Genomic DNA, 15,180 nt, shown 5'->3' with positions numbered 1-15,180 from the left:
CTGCGAACCCCATGGTTTCAGCTTCATTTACAAATCCAGAAATCTTTTTTGTTTTCCTCAGGAATAACAGTGTTATTAAAATAGAGGAGTGATATTCATAAGGAAAGTTAACTTCTTAACCATGTAAGACATCCCTACTTTTTACATTATTTACACATAAACTAGGATATTCCTCCTGCTTAGTTTAAATGACATGCTGTTCTCTATCCCCCCAAGTGCACTGGGACAATTTTTTGGTTCAAATGTGGCTGACAGGTGGGAAAGGAAATGTTCCTACCTAGTAATGAAAATAACACCTACAAGCAAAATAGTAGCATATTTCCAGAAAACAGTTCAGACATTTAGGCATAACGTTTGCTCTATCTTCTTCAAAATAGGCAACCCTGTGATAAGACATACCGTACTTTCCTAGATTTCCAGTTTGCATGTTGTGTTTTTAACTAACAGTTTATTTCTGGCTTGAGGTTTAATTTATGTCATACTTTTCATCCTAAACATTTGTTCTGTATTGTAAATTTATCTTTGATACTTAAGCTCATGCTGATAGGAAAAGGTAATTTAATCAAGCAATTTAAGGCTTGGATCCTCAAAATACTTGAGCATCTGCTTAGTTAGATTCTGAAATCACACTCTGAAGAAGCACAAAGACTCATAGTCTAACTGTGAACTGGGATGTTTATTGTCTGGGTTCTCTGTATTTTAATTTCACTCTGTATCTACCATCTATTAGCCAGGCACAATAAGTAAACATTTTCTAAATTGAACCATAAACAACACACAATGACTCTCAATTAAAGTTTAGTAGGTTTTAAGGACACAAGATATCCTGAGAATATGATGCTTACAGTTTCCGTGACTTCTGAATGTGCTCATTTAGCTTAAAAGCAAAACAGAGAGAGCATATCTCTTGCAGAGATCATCAAGGACACCAGACAGACTACCCAATGTGTCTTCAATAGCATCTTCTTTTACTGAAACAAAAGGCTGAAGAAAAAGAAGGCATTCAAGTCCACTCCTCCTTCTATATAAAAAATATATATTCTTAAAATGAGTGCTGTTTGGAAAGAAATCATCATGAAATTACAAGATTGTCCATAATTTCTTTACAATGATGTGTTTTTCATACTCCTTTATGTGTGGGATTGACAGGAATTACACTACTGTAATAAATTTATTTTTTCTCTTCTTTCTTCAAAGCGAAAGAAGTTAAATTTCAGTAACAGTTATGGCCTCAGGGAATCTAGGGTTTCACTAACACAATAGCAATGAGTTTATACAGTCCAAGACATCCTAGGAAAGTCATGAATAAGTGTCAAGATATCCTATTTCTCTACTGTGTATATTTCTCTATCTCATAGTAGCTTTATTTCAAGTGCACTTCATTTAGAGATTCCCATTCCTTTGAACTCACTTTGCATCACTAGAAGTGTAACTGTAAAGTCTAGAATCCTCTCTGTTTCTCCTTCTGCCTGCATAGCCCCAAAAGCCCCCTGTCCTGCACATTAAGACTCTCCCCATCCTAAACAGCCTCCCTGAGGGTGGGGAATCTTTCCATTGCTCAGGGCAGAATTAATGTGTTTGCAAGGCCAAAAAACCCCACACACCTTAGTCCTATCCAAGAGTAATGCCTAAAGAAGTAATAGCTGCATCCCCTGTGCCTCCATGAGATGACATCATGGGTCCTTCCAGACCTAGAGCTGCTGGTTCCCCTGGGCCCTGCTGATGCAGAGGTCTTCCTGAATTGTACATACAAGTGATTTCTGCCCTCCAAACATCAGCAAAGCCATTAATCATGATCTCATGGTATGCACAAGGAGGAGAAAGAAACAGAAAGTGTCAAACTTTTAAGTGCCTTTTGCTCCTTCCAGGTATTTCTAATAAAGACAAGGCATTTCTCCAGTGCCTTCCTCTCTAAACTGTTCTTTTAGAAATCACCAAAGAGACTGCATATGTGTGTATATATATATATATATATATGCATGTATATAAATACATGTTATTATGGAATGAAAGAGAAGGGGTCTGATCTTAATGTATAAGCTGAAAAGGCTGTGCTTTTAAGCAGATGAGATGTCAAAGCCTGCAGAGCATTTACACGCACTGTCAGAGCAGAGCCTGGAGCGTGGATTTGCTCAGGAGCAGAAACAGGAAGCAAAATTATTCTGGAAGGACCACATGTCCAGCAAAGTTCATAGAAAGGCTTTGTGCATGCCACAGTGCATCAATAATATACCTTTTATTAGATATAATAAAGTCTTGGCAGAGACAGGTGATGACTCAGGAAGCATAAACAAATAGAGAGTCTCAGAAAAAGTAAGGAAAACAAGTCCAGCCCATTCCAAGTTTAAAAGAAATATTAACAAACTAAATCCAACATCTCACACCTGGTCTGCCCACCACCCCAATTTAATTCTTACTGTGCTCCATTAATATTTAGCAAAGTCCAAAGGCCATGAAAGACAGTCAGTTAGGTGCTCTTACCCTCAGGCAGATGAGGGATCATTTCTGCTCTAAAGAAGCTTCTGAATACAGAGCAGCAACACCCTCTATGAAGTTTCCAGAATGGAAACCAAAATATTTATCTGAGGATATTTTTCCTCTACTCTTGGGCTGGTAACCTGATGTGCACCTTCTGACTTGAACTTTCCTCTCTGGGCACTGGCATGGGCATAGCCTGTCGTGTTGCTGACCATGCAGAGGGTCTCAGAGGAGCTGGGGGGGGCTGGCTCACCTCTGAAGACAAGGCAGACAAATCTGATTTATTTTGCATTTTGAACAAACCATAAACATAAGAAGCTACCACATCTTAGCCAAGGGAACAGATTAGGCTGTTTAGCTTCCATTCTAAAATTGTGTTGGACTGTGCCTTGACAAGAGGGCTCCACTGCTGCACAGGTGCGCTCTGAGAACCCAAGACACTGCAGATGCAGTTAGGAGCTGACACAGGAGGCATTAGCCTCCCTCTGCAGTTGGGTCTTGTGTTGCAAAAGGGTGTGGAGATGGCAGGCAATGTGGAAAGCAGTGGTCAGCACTGAGCATTCTTCATCTCCTGCACATTGCTAACGCATGTTTTACAAGCAAGGTCACACGATGTCTAAGGACACCATTTCTCTGTGTTCTAGAGGGAGCTTTTAGAGTTACCCCAACTGAAAATGCAGTTTTCCATATTCTTTTGAAGAAAACAACACCCATACTACTAATAATTTAGACTCACCAACAAGGACTAGGCTATTAATAAAACACAGTGACAAGTCTGAGTAAACCTTTGGTGACAAGGAGGGAAATACCAGTGGGAGACAATGAGGTTTTAGAGCGATGATGTCCCCAGGCCAAATTCATCCCTTGCAAAAATGTGCTGACACCACTAAAGACACCCCAAGGATGATTAGACTCATTGCATCTTACATCACATAATGAGATCCGTATAGAGGAATTTCTTACAGTTTTACTCCTACAGCTTCTAGTGTTAAACAGAATTTGTACATCCCTGACTTAGTTTCTAAAGCATTTCAAGGCATATAACACCTCAATGATGCAAAACTAATTTAGTAAACCGGCTTCCGAATCATAGATGTTTCATCGTTTGGTCCAGGCTGTTTCCCCACATTTCTATATGCTGCTAAACTGCAGCTCAAGTGCCACTCAGGACAAGACTGCACTTCCCAGATAGAAGAATTGAGCCCTAAGAGACGAGAACATAAAAGCTGCTGCTATCTTGTGATGTCCAGGAAAACAAAAAGCAAGGACAGTCCCTGTGACCAATGATAAAATGAGCCACTTACACATTGAAAAACTCCTCCCAGAGAAACCATCTTCAGCTGTGTTCTTTTAGGTACCAGAAGAATAAAATTCAAGGCACAGGACTTGCTCTTCCCTATGCTTTTAACTATGGGTTAAACCTAGGTAAAATGGAATATATCCAACAATGCTGAAGGAGAAGGTGAAGAAAAACTGCCTGTATGGTTGCAAGTTCTGTGCTGCTTTCAAGCCTACAAATAGCACTCAGCTTGACATTGAAAAGCTTTGTAGAGGTTGGTCATTCTCTCAAACTTGACACAGTCATAAATCCAAGGCACTGTGCAGCCAGGCACAGAGTTGTTTTTTTTTCCAGGATGAGAACACATCTGAAACAACACGCTCAGACAGTATGGTATTATTTACTTACAGCTGAGCTTAGGAGATCGTGTAACAGCCTCAAAAATTATCCCAATTATTTGAAATTGCAGTATAGTGTAAGAATTCTGTCAGGAGAGAGGAGTGCAAGAGGCAGAGCAGTGGGAAAAATTAGGATGGCTCTTTTTTAATAAAGCCAAATGAACCAAGGCAAGTATTCAAAAATAAGTTACTAAAAACCATTTTATAAACTAGCTTTGAAATCTCTTAATAGCATTAGCTTACCTTCTGCTTTGTCTGAAGAAATATATATGAACCAATAATGTTCTCATGAGATTTCATTACTGAAAAGGCTCATTAGAAAAGGCATTAAAATACTAATTATCTCATAAACTATTTAGTTGTGTACCCACTGGGATAGTACTTACGAGTGCTCAAGCTCTTCATAGATCCAGCTAATCAATTAATGCTCATTAGAACCAGAAAGAGTATGCAGACTGCAGCATGCAGGAGAAATAAATAAGTCAGAGGTTAGCAAAGAAAGTGATTTGGCTGTAATTGAGCCTTCCTTTGTAACACAACTGTTGTCTGCTACGATTTAATTTTAATCAGCCTTTTTGGTACTCCTGGTAATGTGATTCTTCTTGTCCCAAGAATCTCAGCTATTGTTATTGCTCCTCCAAGTACATAATTTATTAAGGGAGATACATCAAATGCTACATGGAGATTCAAGTGGACAGGTAGAGTGTTCACTGATACCATGCTAACGTTACCTACTGGGTGTGTAAAAGAAGAGAAGAGGGGCTTGGGGGTGTGCCATAGGTGGCTTTCTCTGTCAAAGCAGATGAGCAGCCAAACTGACATGGAAGCACTGCTGGCTGTTCTGCATGTGCTCCCACAGAAGTCAAAGCTCAACAGCAGTGCCTGCCTACCCTATGCCAAGGCTTGGGAAGGGTCAGGGGGTGTCTGCCAGTGAGAACTGGGCTCTCACAGTGCTTTACAAACACCATGGGGGAAGGGGTCCTGCTTTACTCCCCACAGAGGTGGTACATATGCTCCTACACTTCTGGAGCACCAGGACTGTGGACCCTCTCTTCTCACTGGGTATGGCAGCCCAGTATCAACACTGGAAGTCCCTGGAGCCTGGACAGAGCCTGCTGCTCTTCTCTCCTTCCCCTCTGCCTAAGTTCCTGCAGGGAGCTCCTGGCTCAGTGCTGTCCCATTAATGTGGATATAGGTCCATCACATGTGATGCTAGCAGTCCACTGAGAAACAAAGGATGGACACTGACGGGCAGGCAGCTCATAACTTCAGGCAAATTCCATTTCCCAACTACATGCACATCGTAATCTCTCCTGTAACTGGCATGACAGAATCTACAGCAGATTTCTTTTAAAACAGAATTTAGATCCTTTAAACAGAATCTGTTTCAAGGCATCCAGGACTTAATCTGGGTTGCTTATCATCTCCTTCACACAAGCAACTCAAGAGAGCTTCATTTTTGCTTCAGACGTTAGAAGTCTCTGCAGAAAGATCTTACGAGCTCCAGAGAAATACTTGTTCATAATCTCTTATTTTCACCATGGAGGGAACAAACCAAAGATCAGAACTAGTAAAGTGAGGAAGTTTGGAGCTACTTCACTCAGCTGCTCATTGCTTAGGCTGCAGTGATCAGGAGCCCTACATGCTGGATGGGTACTTCAAGTCATTGCTATGTTATCTGGATTTTTGTGGGCAGTATTAAACTCTTGTCATGAGTCAGATACACCAGTTTTTGTACTAAGACTAGCATAAAAACATACTGAATTTTAAATGTAGTAGAAAGGGAAGTTTCGCTTTCTAAAATCTTTGAAATAAGATCAAGCTACCTTATTTTCTTATTTAAATGAAGGATTTGGGTATCCTTAAACAATCTCAGTAACCACAAATTTCACCAAGGGCAATTCATTCATATTTTAATTCTCAGTAATCATGTAGTTATATACCATTTTTCACATAAACTCTAGATTACCTCTGGGAACTCTGTATGCAACTAATTCAAACATTGCTTGGATCAAGTTTCCAATCAAACTAATCCACCACTAAAATGATTTAGAAGACTGACAAGCCTCTGCAAGTTGATGTAGCCAAACAAATTTCCTATTCTTTGTGCAAATGGTAGTCACCCTAAATGTCAGTATGTGGGTTTTGGATAACACACATGGATTTTTCAGACATTTATTTTTCTCCAGCATTTTAAAGTATTTCAGGAAAAGTGGTTTCTTAACACATGGTAAGGTAATACACAAAAAAAGAAATGGACAGAGTTAGGCAAATAGGCACAGGTAAGATTATGTTTGCTCAGTAAAACTGCATGTGATAGAGGAGGAAAAAAGACCCACCAAAACCACAAAAAAAAAAAAAAAAAAAAAGGACGTGCACAAGCACGCACACCTGCAAACATCTGACCATTAAACCTGGAGCTCCTCAGATTGTTAGCTGTCACTATTGCTTGCACTGCCTCTTGTTTAAATGTACACATTCAGATATTAATGCTTTGGCAGGATTTTTTAATTTAAGAAAATTCCTAGAAGATGAAGTTAGAGCAGTATCTGTTACAAAACCCCAAATACGTAGTTTTCTCTCTGACACACTCTCACACCGCACACCGACACCAGCCTGCAGAGCAGCTGCACACATCCATTAGATGGAAAGCAAATCAGGACTTCCCCCACCCTTATCCTGGGTATCTCCTGGCTGCTATGTTGGCAGCCAAAACAAAGTTCACGCTTAACCTCATGCTAAAGAGCCTCTGTTAACAGTCGGAGAACACAGTCCATCCTCATTAAATATATTTCTCCTGAACTACAAGCAGTACATAAAGCAGACTCTAGTCAAATCCAGTAATGATGCTAGGTATTTTGGGAAGAAAAAAAAAAAAAAGGCAAAAAGTTGGCACAGTATGGCAAATGTCATACTTCAGTGTATAGTGGTGTTCTGTCAGAAGCCAGACATATTAAAAATATTTACATAATTTAAAATAATTTGTACAGGTCTAGTAAAGTCTATTTTGGGCTTTGGGCTTTAATAAAAGTTTAAACATTTGCTAGATCCCATTGGACTTCATATGTAACCTTGGCATTTGAGGGCAGTATTGAGGATATGCCATTACTAAACTTTTCATATTAGTATGAGTGTGAACTGAAATACCATAATAAAAATATAACAATATTTCTTGAGACTTGAAAACAGTTCTGGACTTTATATGTATTTCCAGATGGGAAAACTAAAAATGTACTCTATGTTTGCACATGTATATTCAGAGGTGGCTTTTAGTCTAATTTAAACATTCCAGAATAATGTGGCCTAAATATAACAACATGAATCATCCACCAGTTTCAAAGAAATATCTGGCAATTTTTCATTATGAATCATTAGGGACAGGTACCAGTAGCTATCACAAAACTCCAGGTGATTGTTTGGTATGATGAATCCATCATAAAATCTCCTGATATTATTTTGGGGCTTAGAGTAAATAATTTATCTCTAAAGTTATGTAATGAACACCTATAGGAAGCAGAGTTGAAAAATTAAGTCAGAAAAAGTTCATGTAAAGATTCTGATCAAAACACCAGTGTGCAAAAAAACCAGGTAAATAAGTACTAAATATTTAGTGTATAAAATCCAATTAATAATCTTCCCAAATGTGCTCTGTAGTCAGACAGTAGACTGAGCAACAAAACCACGGGAATACTGGCTGCTGTTTTAATATTTTACAAAAGCTTTCTTTTTTTTACAACATAATTTTAAGGCCAAGCTTTCATGAATGAAAATGTAATATTACAAAGGTAATAATCCTAAATTAAAATACTTCCACACTGATACTGTCACAAAATGAAGAATCTGATATTATCTTAAAATAAGATTTGTAGAACGTTTTCCAATATGGAAATGAGCTGCTTTCACTGTGACTGTAATATATTAAATGGCAGGAAAAAAACACACATCCATGACTAGAAGAGGAAGATTTTGCATTAATTGAATCCTCTTCCGAAAAACCCTAACAGTCTTTTACTCAAATCTTCATCTGTTCATGCTAGTTCATTTTTAGCTGGTCAAAGTCCTCGTTCCCCTGCCTCTGCAATATTCCAACAATGTCAATTATTTCACTGTCTTCTTCATAACATAAGTCACTTAAACGGGGGAAACTATCTAAATCAGAGTAACATTGCCAGAGAAATTGCATTTAGTCCTCAGCACACAAGTAACAAACTGAGTAAAGACAGCACAGGTTCCCTGGGGGAAGAGGGGGCCGTGACAGGGGTGGCCCGTGAAGTGGGTTATGCAGTAATTGTAGAATAAAGAGAATACAGAGTGCAGAGAACACAACTAACTGCGCTACATCCCATGCAGTCTGACTACAGAGCACATCTGATGAGATTTTTCATTGCATTTTATACACCAAAATCTCAGATAAACTTTACTGGCCAGCAATTCACCAGCAAAAACCAGAGCAGAGCAAAGTTCCCTGCATAAGTGTTTCCAGGGTGGGAGACCCAGCCTGTCCCAGTTTTTAAATTACCTCCTTAATACTTCTCTGAACATAAATAAGAGAAGTTGCAGTAATGAACATCTGGAAGAGAGTATATATATAGCCCTCCCACCACTGAAAAGTGTCATTGGCCATATCTGACAGAGGAAACAACAAATGCTGTGAACATTTCCTCAGGCTGCACACAGCTTGTAGCAGTGTTTCAAATATGTCTATGATCTTAGGAGGAGATGTACAGGGGTATTTGTTAGTCCTGGTTTGGATACGGTTGACATTATGTGAAAGTAAGTGCTCTCCTGAGACTTCAGTGAAAGCTATGATGCCAGGGAAGCTGATCTCACAAGGCTTCCATCATCTCAGATGACAGAAGTCTCAGAAGATCAGTTAATTTTTGTCATTCTGAGCCAAAATCTCATCAGTAAAGTTCAGGAAATTTCAAGGGCATTAAATCCAAACACAAACCGCCACCTTCAACTTCATGTGAATCCTAAATTTGAGCCTGCGCCCCCTGTAAGCCTGAGTTCAGTATCCCCATTCTTTCCCCAATCCAGAAAAAATACTATATTTCAACAATTATATCGATATTACCGACATTAATATTAACTTGAAAAAAAACATATACATAAATTCTACTCAGACAAAAATTGCGTTTTCTGGAACTGGCAGCCAGAAATTCTTCTATGCTTGTTTCAGCTCTTCCACTGACAAATGATGTGGCCTCTAGTGAGTCACTTCACTTTTCTCTCTCAGTTCAACAGTCTGAAATTATTTATCTCACAGGAAGGCTATCATAGTTAATAAACTGCTTCATTAGCTACTGTATAGTTTTTAGAAAATGCTTTTTAAGCCTGTTCATAGAGAACAGATTTATTGCCACGAGAATTCTGCTTCCAGCTCTCATGTCCTCAGTGGTTAAAATATGAGGCTAGTAAAGTGTGTAACACCGACTCTTCCAACTCAAAGCCCCTCACTTGTTATGAGATTCACTGGCACATCCCAATCAAACACTGGGCTTAATGTGCAATGGCCTGGAGTGCAAAACAATTTCCATTATTCATGGATCTTGTAAAAATCTTGGAAAATGAAAGCTGTATATATTCCAAGCAAAAGACTGAAATATATCTACATGAAGCAGAACTTCCCTGTAACAAAACCTTAATTTTATTTTTACAATTTCCTTTTTCCCTGGCTTCACTACCCTAAGGACTAGCTTTTACTTGCACCAGTGCCCACTGACACACAACTTCACACAAGCAAAATCTTTTCTTTAGGGGACAGTTGGGCACCAAACAAGTTACCCTCACGCATATGGATGCATCGGACTTAAGTTTCAAAATCTTATGGCATACAAAAGCCAGCAGTTCATGTGTTGGGCTAGATGATAGCTACAGCAAGCAAATATTAGGATTGTATTTCAATTATTGCTATGGTTACAAAATCAGGGTGGACACTGGAGGGAAAAGGAGAAAGAGAAACAAATCTACAAAGATGATAAATCCTCTGAGGAGAATGAGGGTGGTGGAGAAACAGAGAGAAAGAGAAAGGGTGAGGGCTGGTGGGTGGGGGAGAAAGCGAGGTCACTTTAACACCCAGCTGAATCAAGGCAAACAAAATAATAAAAATCCAAGTTCTTCTAGGGAAATGGTGCTGATAAGATCACCGCAGGATAAAGTGACACAAAGAAAGAAAAATGCAAGGAATTGTTACAACTTGTGCCTACAACAAGCAACGCAATTCGTATGCACTCTGGAGAAGCAAGATCAGATATTCGGCACAGATTTGCAGCAGCTATGAGTAACTGAGCTGCCTTGCTTCCCTAGTGAAATTACTGAGCCACTGACAGCTTAAGAAGAATTAGTTCCTACCCAGTCTAGTTCATAATCCAGAATTTAGGCATGACGGGTACAAGGTCCTGTTTCAATAAACAAACCAGAATATGGTTAGCTTCACCCATCATGATAATACCTTAATCCACAGCAAGGCACACTGTCTACAGGCAAAGCTGCTGCCCGAGGAATATTTTAAAGCACAGATCAGGAGCACTCGAAAAGTTTGGCTTTGGAGGCTTTAAAACATAAGAACAAATATAACAGGAGATACAATTTCAGAATAGTGAGCTTTGTCAACAGTTTTAGAAGCATCGTGGTTTTTAACTACTTAACTGTCTGTAGTGTGGAAACATTTCTAAGTTACTGATACAGGAAATTTCCTCACACCTCTACTTTTTATTTGGAAGACTTTGCTTTACACATTCTTTCTTCTCTTATGCTGCTTTCATTGCTTTTATTGTGAAGGATGAGATAAACAATTGCTTTTGAAACTCCGCAGAGAAGCAACATTTTTCTTTTTGCGCTGCTCTACTAAAGTGACTCCTTTCCCAGATAGCTTGATAGGAAAACAAAGACTTCAAACTGTTTACTTTGTTTAACCAAGTATCTTCAGTCATGAAGTGTTAAGTAGCTAAACCTAGAGCTTCAGTGGCTCTGACCCTGCCTGGAGTGCCTATGTTAGCCTCTTGCCTGAAATCAGCATGGAAAATTTGCAGACCTGGGCCCAGAGCAGGAATCCAGAGGGATGTCCTTCCCAAGGCTACCAGCTGTCCCAGCACACCACTGCTTGTTGGGGCAGCACTCTTCATTTCCACATCCCCCACGGCTGCTGCAATGGCTGAGCTGAGTATCAAAGCAGGGCCAAGAGATTAATCCAGTTGTTTCTCACTTTGCACCAGTTGCACGGTCACAGCAAACCGTCATAGAAACACACGGTATTTGTAAAACAAGAAGCAGCAGAAGGCTCCATCCAAACTCAGACCCCAACTCACATCCGATGAAAGCCCTCCACCTTTGTAGCCGAGCCTTTCTCATTTGACTAACATACTGTGTTCCTGGAGAAAGCAAGCTGTGCCTGTCTTAAAGCTATACAAAATGCACCCAGGTCCCCACAGCCAGTCCTGCCTTTCCTCTGGGATGGACAGCTTAGTGATTCTTGCACCAGGATTTTCACAGCCACTAGTAGGACCTGGACCCTTAGCTCTCATTAAGTTGAATAAAAATTAGTGCTGCTGCAACTGGTTCAATGCAATTTCTTTCACTTCTCTCCTCCTCCTCTGCCAAAGTTGTCTGGCATTCTTAGGTGAATTAGGAGGTTCAGTTACTTTACTATTATAAATGGGAACATGTCCACTACTGATTTATTACTCTTCTTTTTTGGTTATGTTTTCACTCTTTCATCTGATAGACACTTTCAAATTGATTTTTTTTATTATTACTGTTCACCTTAACTTAGTAATGCATATAAAGCAAAAAAAAGAAAAAAAAAAAAATAGCCCAGAGTCCTACACACTTCTGATAAAGAAATAATTTCTTTTTAAAAGAACCATATAGATTCTGTCAGGAATATAAGCACAGCCAAGCTACACATATTATATTTTATTTACATTTTATAAAACTATATACCCAGTAAGTGGCAGACAGAAAGGGTAAAAGAAAAATTACCAGGTCAAATTTAAAACTGTATTTTTAAGTTCAATTATTTTCATTGCCAGACTGCTTTTTACACCTCCTTTCAGAGGCCATAAATTTCTGCAGGTGAAGATCAATGCCTTGCAACATTCAGATAGAAAGGCATCAGCTCCGTAAAAAGACCTGCTGTCACACAGGCTTCCAGCAGTTCAGTGCACATTATTTACCTTTCACTCCAGTAATCCACACAGTACTGCACTTCTGAGTTCTAAAACCTCCAATACTCTGAAACTGCAAAACTAAACTGTACGTAAGACGTATATTAAGGCAAAGGCACCGCCAATAATTCCAACTTAATAATATTCTCAGGCTGCTGAATCACATGTTAATACGTGCTACCCTGTGTACTACAGGCTACACGTGTAGCTACAGGCTACACATGCTACCCTGTGTACTTTTGCCACGTACACTGAAGAGTTATATGTTTCCTCCTCTTTCCAATGCAATATACTTTAATACAAAATCAATGTATGTTTTTGGTGGGTAGCATAAGGGTTTGATCCACTCAGCTCTGAATCAAAGAAGAAAGCAGTATTGATTTAGATGTTCACTCATTCATTTACTAGGACAGTTTTAAAGCATTAGGTGATAACTTAATTGAGAGGCATACTGTGAGGGAAACTGAGATTGCTATGATAAATTAAATCAGTTCTGGGATGTCGTCTACAATACCTTAACACTTGATGGAACATTCTCCAGAAAAAAATTAAACCAGGAAATGAGCATCTTGGGTGGCAGAGTGTAGTTTTCCATAAATGCCGGGTAATACAAGCTGATTAAAATACACATAGATAAATAAATTGCTTATTATGGAAACATTACAATAATGTAGCACATATCATATATGTGTGTGTGGAAGTGTTTGTATATGAGACAATGTACCTATTTATCAGACTCACTTGCATTTCCTGCAAACAAATTATGAACCAATCAAAGGTGTGAATCTTTTGCCACCCTATCTCCTTTCTTTAAAAAAACTGGCATCACACAGCATCCATACTGGTATTATTTATTCATATGCATTTTATGGAAGCAAATTAAGTCACCAAATAGTGTTTTGACTGCTGCATACCAAATCATGCTTGCATTGCTCAGGTACATACTTTCATGAGGCCAGAGGGATTTGGTCTCACATCCGGGTCCCACGTTTAAAGGAGCCCGTCCTGCATTCTCTCATGCAGGCCCTAAAAATGTGCTGGTCCATTTCCCGTGGATTTGGACAGCTGATGAATCAGGCCCAAAGTCCCTCAGACTTCTCCAGTCACTTCAGTCGCTATTTGAAAGTATTTTAGATTACTCTGTCTAGTGTTCGACACACACATTCTTCTGAAAGTGGGGCCAGCCAAAGAGAGCATAAGAAGTGCTGAATGCACCAGCAGAAATAGCATTAGCAGAATCCAGGGAAATCTGAAATTCCTTCCTAATGCAGGACACAGTCCAGTAAGGTACTAAGAATCCTCATTTTTTACTTTTTTTAAAAAAGTTGCCAGAGTATGTGAAGTCTTATGCTTTAAGCATGAAGAAAAGTGAAACAGTTAATAATAAGAACAAACATGCCTGTAATACAGATTATTCTGATTTAAAACCTGTGAACTTACATGTAAGAAATTATTTTGCTCTGAATATTTCCTACATTTTTTTTGACTTTGTGTTTACACAGAGTGTTGTTAATAGATTCATATTGCTCAAAGCAGAGGCTAAATGAAGATGCTTTTTACATTACATGCATGCTCAGACTGAAACAATCTATAGAACTAGAATATAGACGTATAGAATAATAAAAACAAAACAAAACAAAACAAAAACAAAACCTGCATTTGAAAATAAGAAATGGTCCAGAGCTCTGAATTTTACCTCTGACTCTTAAGAGTTAATGTGTGCCGATTTTTTTCCACCTTTGGAAGAGTGGCAGAAAGCCCTTGAGAAGCAAAGGCACTGTTTGTTCCCTATACCGTGTTTTGGAACCGATAGCACTTTCTATCTGAAAGAACCATGCCTTCATACATTAGATTTAGGGACAAAACCTGCTTACCCAGATTAAAAAGTAATTTGTATTAATGTACAGTTTCAGTTATTAAAGCACAGAATTCTCACCATATGCACTAATAATTTAATCTTGTTCTTAAGCAGCCTCACACTTCCAGTAAAAAAGAGGCAGGGGGTGCTGGGAGAGAGTAAACTACAGAACCTTTAGTCCCCAAAACAGATGCCAGATTTTGATTTATTCAGCCAAGGAGTATTTAGCTTGGCTGAGCTACACTTGCATTGAAAAAACACTTGCCTATTCCAAAAAGTTTTTAACAAGCTCTGCTGCAGATGCTGTTGCCATTTGGCATGTCACCGTCACTGTGTGGTACTGCAGAGGGAACTCTTGACCACAGGTTTTCCTTGGCCAGGGGAGCCAGTGTTTTTGGCTATCGTTCTTCTTCTGGCCAACTGGCTGCATGTTTACGCAGTGTGGTTTTAGATGGAGTGTTAACAGAGGCTGGGTTAACAGCCTAACCCAGACCAACAGTGAGGTGAAGGCATGACCTATCCAACCTAAGAAAACAGAGGTAGAATAAGCTCATATATGTTGTTGCTCTTAACCCAGAGTCTCTTGCATGCACTTATATAAGTGACAAGAAGATATTTTTCTTTGCCTCAGGATAGAAGATATTTTTCTTTGCCTCAGGATAGATGACAGCAAATTTAAAAGCTGTACCAGTCATGAAAGTAGAAATATATAAAAAGCTGTGGTTGCTTAATCTTTTTCGGTTCAATTAATCTTTTCCGTTCAATTTCATTCTCTCACTAATGACAATTTTAACTGGGTAAAATGTCACTGAAAGAAGTTCTGTTACTTCTGTTTTCCACCACTATGAGATATCCTGAGAGGATAAAACCCCTACAGAGTTAAAACTAAAAACTTCTGTCCTCGTATTTCTACTAGCCAGCAAATGGCAGTTCTGAAACTGAAAAAGCCCAAGTGTTACTACGTTGATGAACTTGAAATTGAAGGATATCAGTGCCAAA

General features: G+C 39.1%; 1 protein-coding gene across 8 annotated transcripts in view; it reads right to left on the bottom strand.

Moving 5' to 3' along the window:
- Window positions 1–15,180, bottom strand: part of CREB5 (cAMP responsive element binding protein 5) — a 259,092-nt gene that overhangs the window by 57,101 nt on the left and 186,811 nt on the right. The gene's annotated exons all lie outside the window — the stretch shown is intronic.

This window comes from Empidonax traillii, unplaced genomic scaffold (assembly GCF_003031625.1).
Source record: "Empidonax traillii isolate 1590-97213 ecotype Southwest subspecies unplaced genomic scaffold, ASM303162v1 scaffold64:size1360303, whole genome shotgun sequence".
NCBI classification, from domain to species: domain Eukaryota; kingdom Metazoa; phylum Chordata; class Aves; order Passeriformes; family Tyrannidae; genus Empidonax; species Empidonax traillii.
This window is presented reverse-complemented; position numbering and strand designations above follow the sequence as displayed.